Below are 12,231 nucleotides of genomic sequence, written 5' to 3' on the forward strand. Positions count from 1 at the left end.
ATTTCTAGGAATATCTTGAATTTTCTGTGGTTATTCAAATGTCAGGGATGAGTATACCAAGGTGAATTTCTGTTCCTTTGCATAGTAATAAATACAAAAGTTCATCAGTTGGAACTGATTTTGATACTATTTTGATACTATTTAAGAGTTTTCTAAACATTAAACTGTTAAAAAACAAACTGCTTTATGAGACAGCAAATTTCTTATTTCTGGAATAATTCAAAGAGTCTGTTCAGAGTATTACAGAGGGGATTCCTGCAAGGGGTGGGAAGTTATGTTAGGTCACCCCTGCTGTCCTTTCCAACACAAAGAGCAGATGATTTCATGATCTGGAATAATCTAGAATTGCCTCTTAGTTGTCTTGCTCTGATGGCCCAACCCCCATTCCAGTTGCCCAGTTTTTCCAAAGAAACAGATACGTGAAATTAAAGTTGAAAGTGTCCTTAGAAATTCATTCTGCTCTTTTTACTAAGGGGAGTTGATTTGTCCAAGGTCACCCAGATGGTCAAAGACAAGGACAGATCTGGGAACAGCTCTCCTGGGCTTTCTAGCTGCTTGATTATCTGTGTCCACAATGCTGCCATGCCTGCAAACTATGCTTGTTATTCGATTCCTTGACAGCTTTGTCATCTTTTGGGGAATGTGAATAAATATGGGGCCAGCTACCACTCCCAGTTCCTTTTCCTGCCTTTCATCCCATCTTGATCCTTAGAAGAGCCTGTCACTCTGATCCTTTCCTGTTACCAATTCTTTTAACTCCCATTTCTGATGGAGACGTGGGAATGTGCTTGGTGACTCAGTCTAGGAGATTGTGTGTAGAATCCAGGAAGTGCTTTCTACCTTTGAACTGACATTTCCTCGGTTATGATGACAACTGAATAAAAGGGACACAGGATAAGCACAGAAAGGGAGCAGGAGAGAGTACACACCATCGGTTTGCTGGAGTGGTAGAATGGGGAACGATCTGCTTTCTTTTCAAATTTTCAAAGTTGCTGAGTCATTAATTTTTCATTAATGGAAAGTTGAGAAATATAGACATAGATGTATACAGGCTCCACTCGTTATCTTTTAGTTCAGAAAGATGACGCTTGAGAGCAAAAGGCTGAACAGCTGTTTCATCTACTTGGGGGTGAGACTTAGAAAATAAAAGTGGAATTACTTAATGTTGTTTCGAAGCATTAGTCATCGTAATTAAAAAAGGGAAGTCATGCATATAATCGGTGGAAAAGAGCAGGCACTGTTTGTGGGTGATGTAAGCATATGTGTCATCATATTAATTAATAGCTGATATTAATACCAATAAGGGAGGTCAATGAGATGGCCAGTTATAAAACAAGTATTCAGAATTCTGTATGTATTTTCCTTTCAAACCAATAATGATCATTTAAACATTATAGTGGAAAAAAATATTTCACTCATAATAACAAAATGCATTAAATAACATAGGAAATTTTTCACAAAAAATGTGCAGGATCCAAAGTGAAAAAAATTGAAGGCTCCGTAAAGGGTATAAAAGATGACTTGTTTTTGGATAGGAAGACTTGCCATTAAAAACATGTCTGTTCTCCATAAATTATCTATATATTCAATGTAGTTCCAAGCAAATTACCCATGAGCCTCTTCTTTTTTTTTCTTAACAGTCCAATTATTCTAAACTTTATCTGTAAGACTATATATGGGAAGGTAGCTAGGAAAAATGTGCTTGCGTGTATGTTGCTAGCTTTTACAAAATTTATGATAAAATGTACAGTAAAATTCACTTCTGTGGTATATAGGTCTTTACATTTTGACAAAGGCATAGAGTTGTTTAACCAGCACCACAACAGAATATAGTCCCACCCCCCTGTGCTGCCCCTATGTAGTCAGACCCTCTCTCCACCCCTAATCCAAAACAACCATGGACCTCTTCTCTCTGTCTCCAGTTTTGCCATTTCAAGAACATCACATAAATGGAATCATACTACAGAATGTAATCTCTTGTGTCTGTCTTCTTTCACTTAATGTACTTGAGATTCATCTGTGTTGTGTGTAATCAATGGTTTGTTCCTTATTATTTCTGAGTAGTATTGTCTTGCATGGAAATAAACCACATACCTCAGTAGTATGGAAACATACCATATGAGGTCTGACAATTAAGTTTGTGAACTTGTTGCCACGATGTTGCTAACCTTTTTTTTTTTTTATATCAGAGGGATTATTCATTATGAATTTGTACCAACTGGACAAACAGTTAATCAAATTTACTATTTGGAAGTGCTGAAAAGGCTGCCTGAAAGTTAGAACCTGAACTTTTCACCAATAATTCATGGCTCTTGCATCACGACAATGTACCAGCTCACAGGGCACTGTCTGTGAGGGAGTTTTTAGCCAGAAACAAATAACTGTATTAGAACACCCGCCCTACTCACCTGATCTGGCCCCCAATGACTTTATACTTTACCCAAAGATAAAGGAAATATTGAAAGGAAGACATTTTGATGACATTCAGGACATCAAGGGTAATATGATGACAGCGCTGATGGCCATTCCAGAAAAAGAGTTCCCAAATTGCTTTGAAGGGTGGACTAGGCGCTGGCATCAGTGCATAGCTTCCCAAGGGGAGTACTTTGAAGGTGACTGTAGTGATATTCAGCAATAAGGTATGTAACCCTTTTTTGGGGATGAGTTCGTGAACTTAATTGTCTGACCTCGTATACTGTACCATTGTATAGAAACAAACATACCACAGTTCATTTATCTAGTCACCCACTGAAGGACATCTAGGTTGTTTCTGATTTTTAGCAATTGTGAAGTATGGTGCTATAAATGTTGTGTGCAGGTTTTTGGAGGACGTAAGTTTTCAAATAGGGTGAGGGTGAACATGGTTGCTTTATTCCGAACTTAGTTAGGGGGAAAGCCTTCAGTTTTTCAAAATTAAGTTTCACGTTGGCTGTTGGTTTTTTGTAGATGTCCTTTATCAGGTTACAGAGGTTCCCTTTTCCCTTCTATTCCTAATTTGCTGATTTTTTTTGTTTTCCAGGGAGAACACAGCTTTATTACTCCAGCGGGCTCAGCGGGATCCTTCCCAAAAGACTGAGCCTCCTAAATTGCTGATTTTTAAAAAATTTATTTTAATCATGAGTGGATGTTAGGTTTAGTCAAATTCATTTTCTGCATCTATGGAGACAATAATGTGGTGTTTATTCTTTAGTCTGCTACAGTAGATTAATATGTACATTGGTTGATTTTCTAATGTTCATCCAACCTAGCATTCCAGGATAAACTCTACTTGTTGATGGTGTATTTCCCTTATCGCTGGCTATGGTTTGCTAATATTTGATGAGTTTTGCAACTATGATAATGAGGGATATTGATCTGTACTTTTTCTTCTGTAGCATTCCTTTCGTCTTGATATCAGGGTAATGCTGGCTGCATAGAATGACTTGGGAAGTGTGCGCTCATATTTTATTTTCTGGAAGAGACTGTAGAGTTTGTATTATTCCTTTATTAAATGTTTGGTGAAATCATCTAGCCCTGGCTTTTTTTCTTGCAGGGTTTTTTTTTTTAAACTACAAACTCACTTTAATAGATGTGGGAATATTTACGTCATCTATTTCTCCTTGAGTGAGTTTTGTTAGTCTGTGTCCTTGAAAGAAGCGGTCAGTTTCATCCAAGTTGTCAAATTGATCGTAGAGTTGTGTATAATATTACTTTCTTCTCCTTTTAATGTTTCTGGGAAGATAGCCCTTATTTCAGTAATGTTTGTTTTTCCTCTTTTTATTCTTGATCAGTCTGGCTAGAGGTTTTTCGATTTTCTCTATCTTTTCAGAGAACCAGCTTTTGGTTTTATTTATTTTATCTATTTTTTTTGTTTTTAATTTAATTCATTCTTGTTCTTTCTTTATTTCCTTTTTTTCTTGGCTTGCTTTGGGTTTAATTTGCTTTTCTTTTTTTCTAGTTTATTGGGTGGAAGCTTAGATTATTTATTTGAAAACTATCTTCCTTTCTATTATAATATGAGCATTTAATGCGTCTCAACTTCCCTCTAAGCAGAGCTTTTCTGGCATCCAACAAATTTTGATAAGTTGTATTTTCATTTTCATTCCATTCAAAATATTTTATAGTTTCCCTTGTGAGTTACTTTTTGACCCAGGGATTATTTAGAAGTATGTTGTTTAATTCCCAAACATTTGGGGGATTTTCTAAATATGTTTCTGTAGTTAATTTGCAGTTTAATTCTGTTATGGTCAGAGAACATCGTACTTGGTAGGATTTCAATTATTTTAAACTTGTTAATGTTTGTTATGTGACTCAGGATATCGTTTATCTTGATGAAAGTCCATGTGCACTTTGAAGGAAACTGTATTCCGTTGTTCAATGGAGTATTCTAGAAATGTTAATTGGGTTAAATTGGTTTGCTAGTGTTGTTCAGGTCTTTTATATTCTTGGTGATTTTCTGTCTACTTGTTTTCTTACTTACTGAGAGAGGAGTGTTGAAGTCTCCAAGTATAATTTTAGAATTTGTCTATTTCTCCTTTCATTTCCACCATTTTTCACTCCATGTATTTTGGTTCTCTCTTGTTAGGTACATACACCTTTAGGATTGTTATGTCTTCTTGATGAGTTGACCCTTTTATCACCATGTATTATTCCTCTTTATTTTTGGTAATTTTCTTTGTTCGAAGGTTATATTTTTTGATATTAATACAGCTGCTCTAGCTTTCTTTCTTTTTAATAAAAAGTTTTATTGAGTTATAGTTCACCTATCATAAATTCATTTAAAGTGTACAATTCAATGCTTTTTAGTATATTCACAGGGTGTGAAATCATCATCAACCGAAAGACCACAAATTGTATGATCTCATTTATATGAAGTGTCAAAAATAGATAAATTTATAGAGATAGAAAGTAGATTAGTGGTTGGTTAGGGTTTAGAGGAGGCTAGGAAAGGAATGGGAAATGGGTACTGATTGTTGATGGGTACAGAATTTCTTTAGGGGGTACAAAACTGTTACAAAATTGATTATGGTGATTTTTTAAACCAATTTTAATAGGGGGCTACCCTAAAATTAATCAATAGTCAACAGCAGGGAAACAAAGGAATTAATAAAAAAAAGCAATTTAGATGGACTTACAAGAATTACATGGGAATTGATCTTTATAGTCTCTCTCAACTTTTTTTTTTGTGTTTTTGAACAGAAAATGTTAACCTTTAATTCTCCAACAGACGGGAGATATATTTACAGTCAAATTTATTTATTTATTTCTGCACAAGTTCTAGGAAATAACTATTTCATTCCTCTCTCATTCTGCATTCCTTGGTTAGCTGCTGATTCAACATTTTAGAATTAGAAAGTTTTCATTTTTGTAAGGTTAGCATTTATCATTGAAAGAGTACATCTAATGTATTTTTTCCTGTTACTGAAATGCTTCTAAATTTTTTGTGTGATAAAATATGCATAACATAAAATGGACACTTTTAACCATTTTAAGTGTCCAGTTCTGTGGCACTAAATACATTCACACTGTTGTGCAACCATCACCACCATCTATCTCCAGAATTTTTTCATCTTCCCAAATTGAAACTCTGTCCCCATTCTCCCCTAAGGTCCTCATAAAAGTAGAATCATACAGTATTTTTACTTCAGAATCATGCAGTATTTGTACTTCATTTAGCATAATGTTCTCATGGTTTGTCCATGTAGTAGCATGTGTCAGAGTTTCCTTCCTTTTAAAGGCTGAATAATACTTGTAGTCTGTTGTATGAATAGACCACATTATTTTTAACCTATTCATCCATTGACAGACTTTTATTTGGGTTTCTACATCTTGGGTATTTTGAATAATGCTGCAATGAACATGCATGTACAAATCTGACAATCAATTTTTAAAAGTCGTAAATCCAAGGAAGATACAATGTGTGGGGGAGCGGGGAAGGCACGAGTGTGTGGGTCTAAAGGCTCGATGGCGGAGCCATAACTTTTGTAAACAAAGAATTTTTGTTTATCTCCCATGTAAGAACAATTACAACCTGTTAGTCAAGATCTTGGGAACTTGAGTGGAACACTTTGTCTTTTCCCGACCCACAGTCACCCTGTTTGGTCGTGTGACTCAGAAGGAAGCACATTCTCCGGGGTCATACTCAGCCTATCCTGGGATATGGAGGAAGGAGTCCAGTTCCTTGCTGGAGCCACAATCCATGTCAGCGAGGTCAGCATCTTTGGAGCAAGATTTTTTGAGAAGTAACAAAGAGTGTCACATGTTATTACCCCAAAACAGTATAGAACAGATTTCAAAACATGACCCTGGAGATTTCCCCCACCAACACCATTCAACCTCCCCCAGCCTCCATCCCCAAAAACAATTCGACCGGTCTTCTGGGAGGTGGTGTACCTGGCAGATCTTTGCATCCTTGATGATAGGCATAAAAGTTATAGGAACAGCCTTTTTAAGGGAAGAATTTGGAAACAGCATTGTCAGCACAATAAACATTGAATTGCAAAAGAATCGAAGTGTTCTAAGAGGGAGAGAAAACTGAAGATAAATTTGAAATGGGACACTTAAAGAGTGTAAAATATGACAGTGTCTTGGGATTAGTAGATAGAACAAAAGGAATGAACAGTAAGTGATTATGAGGGACTGGGCCACCTCCTTAAACAGTTGCAACTATCCCTCAGTTTCTCTTGGTGTTGAGCATGACTCCTGCCCCAATCCCTTGAGGGACAGGTCTTCAGGGCAACTGGAGGGGACTGTATCCTGTTGCCTTTCTACACACCTTGCTGGGGCACAGGCCCTCCGCCCTCTCTGTTTCCAGACGTATCCAGAGTAGAACAGAGACGCTGCACATGCCTCTGAGGGGCAATCTCCACTGCGATGTTGTTTCAGGTCATTGGAAGGATCTTTGGTAGAACTTCCATCAAGTAACCAGCATGCTTTAGCTCTTTATGAGTAATTCAAATGCTTAGAACTTATCAAAGGCATGTATAAAAAATGATCATGCTGTGTGGATCGTAACCTTTCTTAAAGCATGTCCTTACGTATTATGGAGAAGGAGACCAAGAATTCCCAAATATCCCTAATGATTGCTTTATCACGCATGGAAAAGATCCAGTTTCCGGGGATTATCAGAGCCAGTTCTTACAGTTTAATTTGGAGGGTGATGAAAGGTCTCCCACTATCCCAAAATACTTCCCTCAATGGATCACCTGTGGTCTTGTCCTTATCTGCAGCCATTTATTATTTTAAGACAAATAAATGAAAATACAAACTTTTGTTGTTGTTTGGGAAGGTAACCCACGAAGCAGTAAGAGAGTGGGCTTTGGGCTCTGATGACCCTGGGTTCCCATCCTGGCTCTGCCACTTTCTCACTGTGTGATGTTGAACTGTTTACTTTTCTCTGCAAAGTCTCAGTTTTCTCATCTGAAACATAGGGCAGCACCTACCTCACAGGGTTCCTGTGAGGATTAGATAATATGTAGATCAGCACGATCCAGTTGAAATGCAATGTGATCACAGGCCTGATTTGAAATTTTCTCGAACCCACATTTAAAAAGGGAAAAGACGCAAGTGAAATTCGTTTTAACAATATGTTTCATTTACCCCAATAGGTCCATAAAATTATCAGTTCAACGTGTAACGAATATAAAAATTATTAATGAGATATTTACATTCTCTTTTCTCATACTAAGTCTCCAAAACCTGGTGCATTTTACCCTTGCAGAGCATCTCGATTCATACCAGCCACATTTCAAATGCTTAGTGGCCACATGTGGCACGTGGCTGCCATATTGGACGGAGCAGGAGTAGACGGGGCCTGACATGAACAGAGTGCTCAGTAGCTGGTGCTGTGTGGACTCTTTTCGCCACTTCCTCTTTATGTGAATTTACCAGCTCCAGCTGGCCAAGCAGCTGGCACTCTCCCCATGGAATATTAGTTACCTGTGTTAGTTTCCTATTGCTGTGTGTAATAAGTTGCCACAAACTTAGTGGTTTCAAACAACGCCCATGTGTCATCTCACAGTTCTGTATCTCAGAAATCCACGTGGACTTAACTGTGCTCTCTGCTTTGGGGGCTCAGTGGCTGCAGTCAAGGTGTTGGTGGTGGCTGCATTCTCATTTGGGGGCTCGACTGGGGAACGCTGCTTCTAAGCTCACTCAGGCTTTTGGAGGGGACTGTGCCCTGTTGCAGGATGACTGATCATCCTGCTAAATATATAGACCAGGGGAGACTGTGATCTGATGCTAACACTTTTAGTCCTTTTGGATTTCTGAGGTTGAATACAGTAGCAATTTTATGGCAAGATTACCTTGAATGTTTTGGAATTTTTTCGGTTGTTGGGGCTGTAGGACTGAGGTTCCCCATTTCTTTGCTGGATGTCATCCAGGGACCAGTCTTTGCTCCTAGAGGACACCCACATTCATTCACCCCACACACTTTGACTCTGACTTCCCCACCTGCTACCAGCTGGAGAAAATTCTGTTTTTGAAACGGCTCATATGATTAGATTAGACACACCCAGATCATCTCCCTTCTGGTTCACTCAAAGTCAGCTGATTAGTAACCTTAATTATACCTGCAAAATTCCTTTTGCCATGTAACATAATCAGGGCATGATATCTCATCATCTTCATAGTCCCAGGAATTAGGGCAGGAAATTTGGGGGTCATTTTTGGGTTCTGTCCATCTTGTTACTACAAGTAGAGGTGGACGGAGGCATGAGGCTCAATCTTGGCAGGCTTCCTGGGCTACCCGGTCCAGATGTCACAGTAAGGTTTGTGGGGCGGTTTGAGGCCATGGCTTTCTGGAGGTGGGGGAAGGGCAAGAGTGCTGATGGGGGTGAAGGCATCTGTAGATTCCACACTTCTGTTTGATTTAGTACTGGTACTGGCAATTGCTCCTGGGCATTCTCTTAAATGGCCTTCCTAAGTGTTTAACCAAGGCTAGCTGGGGACTGGTCATCTTGCTAAGTATAGAGATCAGGGGAGGCTGTGATCTGACGCTAACACTTTTAGTCCTTTTGAATTTCTGAGGTTGAATGCAGCAGCAATTTTATGGCAAGATTACCTCAGATGTTTTGGAAACAAAAACAGTATTTGTCAGAAGGCTGGTCATCACAATCTTTTTCCTCCCTGGTTATGAGGATCGGATCCCGTGGCGAGACCCTGATCTAGAATCAGGGTCTAGAATGAGCCGATCCTGTGATGGCAAACCACCGGAGCCCTTGAAGAGCCTGACATCATCATGCCTGTTCCCTGAGATAAATGTGGTGCGATTCTTTTGTGCCTTTTATATGCAAGTTAAATAGAAGATACATACCAGAAATATTTTGTATTTCTTTATCCCTATTAAGAGTCAGGGATCTTTTAAAAGTTTGGGGCTTTGCACTTCATGTGAATCCCTTGGCACTGAAGCCAGGCATTGTGTTATAGTCTGAATTCCCTAGGAAATAAGCCTCAGGATACTTCTGTGTCTAAGGCAGAAGGCACAAATAGCCTTGAGGGACAGATGGCCTGTCCCTGGCTAGTGGCTAGACAGATGGAAGTCACCAAATCAGCAGGGTTCCTGGGGTGTCTTCTGTTACTAGATAGGTTTCTAGGTCAAGCACCAGGAAACCCTCCAATGGGAACCCTCGACGTTTCTCTCCTAGCTCTTCATTGGGGCCCATGGAGTCCGTGGAGGCAAGAGTCCTTCAATACCAGCGGTGTCTTCCAATCCTCCACATTCCATTATATGCATGTTAAAAACATTCTTGATAAGGGACCCAGTAGCCTCACCAGATTGCCAAAGGAGTTTCCCGTAGCTACGGTGATGAATTGTCAAAAACTGGGGGCCTTAAAACAACAGAAACTGCTCTCTGGAGGCCAGAAGTCTGAAATCAAGGTGTCAGCTGGCTCTGAAGAGGAATCCATTCCAGGTCTGTCTCCCTGCTTCTGCTGGCCACTGACAATCCTGGGCGTTCCTTGGCTTGGGGCTGTTACTACGATGTTTGCCTCTGTCTACACACGGACTTCCCGTGTGTTACGTTCTCTTCTCATAAGGACACCCTAAATCCAGGATGATCTCATCTTGAGATCCTTAATTACAATTGCAGAGACCCCTTTTCCAAACAAGGTCACATTCACAGGTCCTGGGGCTTAGCATGTGGGCATATCTCTGTGGAGGGGTTACCACTCGACCCCCTACGGAGCCCGCAGCACAAAAAAATGTTGAGTCCCAATGACCTTCCTAGAGGGTTATCGATGTTTCATGTCACAATCTCACTTTTTCATGATTTTTGCTGCTGTAACTTGCTTCCATTCCTGACCTGCAAATTGGAAATAACGATGCATTTCACTCCCCCCCCTCCCCGCTTTTAAAAAGCTCCTGAATGGGATTCAGTTATGGTGAGGGCTGACAAGGCCTCAGTTTTCTTTTTTTTTTTTTGAACTTTCAAAAATTGTCAATCAGGAAAACACTGAACGGAGATAACTTAAAATCCCTCCCCTGTGCATTCTGCAGGTGACACTTATTAAATGCTTTCTTGCAGGAGGAAACCCCCGCAGTGCTTGGGATGGTGCTTCTCAGCTTTGGTCTCGTCTGGTCTGTTTCGCGTAATGCAGTTTCAGGGTTGACACCCACAGGCTCCTGCCCCTTGCCACTTCTCCCGAGACACTGAAAGCCGCTGCTGGGTCAGGGCTGGCTGGAGCTTTGCAGTTGACAGACCACTTTCATTCACATGACTTCATGTGGCTGACATGCCTCTTCCCCTGTACCTCACATGGCTGGTTTCTTTGGTGTTCAGGTCTCAACTTAAATGTCATCTCAGAGCTGCCTAACCACCCTTTCTGCCCTGAGGTCCCTTGCGTTTTCTCTTTTCTTTTTCCTTCTTTGTCCTTTATTGATGCTATCTATATAGCAAGGAGACAGGCAACCTCAATGTCTTTGGATGACATAATTTTTAAATTTCCTCCTGTCAAAACCAAAAGAGAGAAGTGGAAAACCTTGGGTGAAACTGTGTTATTCAACAACTTAGGATACATGTAGAATAAAATTTTGGTAATTTTGAAAAGTTGGGTGAGTTTTAAGCATTTTGAGGAGTATAAAGAGTCAATGGTAAGTTTTCCGAAATAGCACAGTAGCTGAAAATGGACCCTCATACTGAGCATGAAACATTTCTATTCCCAGACTCACTACCGCTATTTTCTGCTTGTTTCTCTTCATTGCTTTTTATTGAGTTAGAATTCACACGCCATAAAATACACCCTTTACAAGTGTGCAATTCAGTGGATTTTAGGACATCCACAAGGTTGACCCAAGTGATATTTGGGATGCTTGGCTGTTGCAGAAGCAAAGAGTCAAAATTTCTTTTTCTGGTGGTAGTTTGTGTAGTGTTTCTTAAGGGCCACAGCATTGAAACCATATTTTACAAAATTGAGGGTATGAAAAATTAATATTTTCTGCATAGAGTCTGTTATGAGCCTGCAGAGTCTCTAGTTTGGAGAGCTACGTGTGAAGGATAAGACAATGGATGAGGTGCTGCCCAGCTGGATGGTAGAAGGAAGCTGTGAGCCAGGGAAGGAGAACTGCCTCTCTGGAAACCCCCAGGTTCATGGTCAGGGACACCAACCACCCACGGAAAACTTTTCTGAATGACACAATGCATTCTTTTATCCTGTTGTCAACCTGAGATGTAGATGCCCACAGAGGCTTCCTGCCTCACCATCTCCCTCCGTGTGCCAGCCCTGCTCAGGGGCCCGTCCAGCACATCATTCCAGTTCTGGCACACAAAGCCCTTCTCCGCATGGCTCCCATCCTCTTCCCAACGTGTCCCTTACTCTCCTATCTGAATTTGGACACCCTCCCACTGTGACCTGCACGCTCAACATATCCATGATTGTCAGACTTAGTGGATTTTTGCAGGTGTGATGAGTATGAAATTCGACCTCAGGATTTTGACTTGCATATTCCTTATTGCTATTGTAGGTGAGCATGTTTCTGCATGCTTATTGGCTTTTTGGATTATTCTCTTCTATGAATTATCCATTTAGATAAAAATATTTACAAATAGTTTTACTGAGATACAGTTCACATACTACACATTTCACCCATTTAGACTGTATAATTCAATGGCACTTACTATATACACAGAATTGTATAACCATTACCACAGTCAATTTTAGAACATCAATAAAAGAAAGTCCTTACTTACTATCCTCCAAACTCCTCAGCCTAGGTAGTCACTGATCTGCTTTCTGTCTCTATAGATTTATCTA

This window comes from Rhinolophus hipposideros (genome assembly GCF_964194185.1).
Source record: "Rhinolophus hipposideros genome assembly, chromosome: 21".
NCBI lineage: Eukaryota > Metazoa > Chordata > Mammalia > Chiroptera > Rhinolophidae > Rhinolophus > Rhinolophus hipposideros.